The sequence below is a fragment of the Seriola lalandi genome, unplaced genomic scaffold (assembly GCF_002814215.2).
Source record: "Seriola lalandi dorsalis isolate HSWRI2012SDOR001 ecotype SW California unplaced genomic scaffold, Sedor1 jcf7180001999470, whole genome shotgun sequence".
Lineage (NCBI taxonomy): Eukaryota > Metazoa > Chordata > Actinopteri > Carangiformes > Carangidae > Seriola > Seriola lalandi.
Genome location: NW_019470133.1, coordinates 1 through 384, shown reverse-complemented (window position 1 = coordinate 384; position 384 = coordinate 1). Strand labels below are relative to the sequence as shown.

General features: G+C 47.9%; 1 non-coding gene across 1 annotated transcript; it reads left to right on the top strand.

Annotated features, from left to right (window-relative positions):
• Positions 1–23: 23 nt before the first annotated feature.
• On the top strand, positions 24–96 carry trnam-cau (transfer RNA methionine (anticodon CAU)). Its single transcript has one exon. It is a non-coding gene; the product is annotated as a tRNA-Met (tRNA).
• The last annotated feature ends 288 nt before the right edge of the window (positions 97–384 follow it).

Here is a 384-nt window from a genome sequence, read left to right as displayed (position 1 = left end):
CACCTAGGTTAAGCCTATTGCAGGCCTCGTTGGCGCAGTAGGCAGCGCGTCAGTCTCATAATCTGAAGGTCGTGAGTTCGAGCCTCACACGGGGCATCCTTTTGCTGCACATGTGCTTTTTCTGGACTGGTGTGAAGTCATGTACAATGTACACTGTGTAGATGCAGCAGTGGGAAAGGAAAGAGAAGAATATCAAGGTATCCACATTGTCGGCAACAATATTCAGGTGGTCTTCTGCTTTCAGACATTGACTGACTGGTGTTAAGGGGCCCAAAGAGTGAGTTGTTGTTGAGAGATTCTTAAACATCCAGGTCTTTGTTTTCCAAGTGTGGGGTCCTCATTAAGGCCGTTGCTGTCACTCGGTTCGTTAAGGTTCCTGGATGT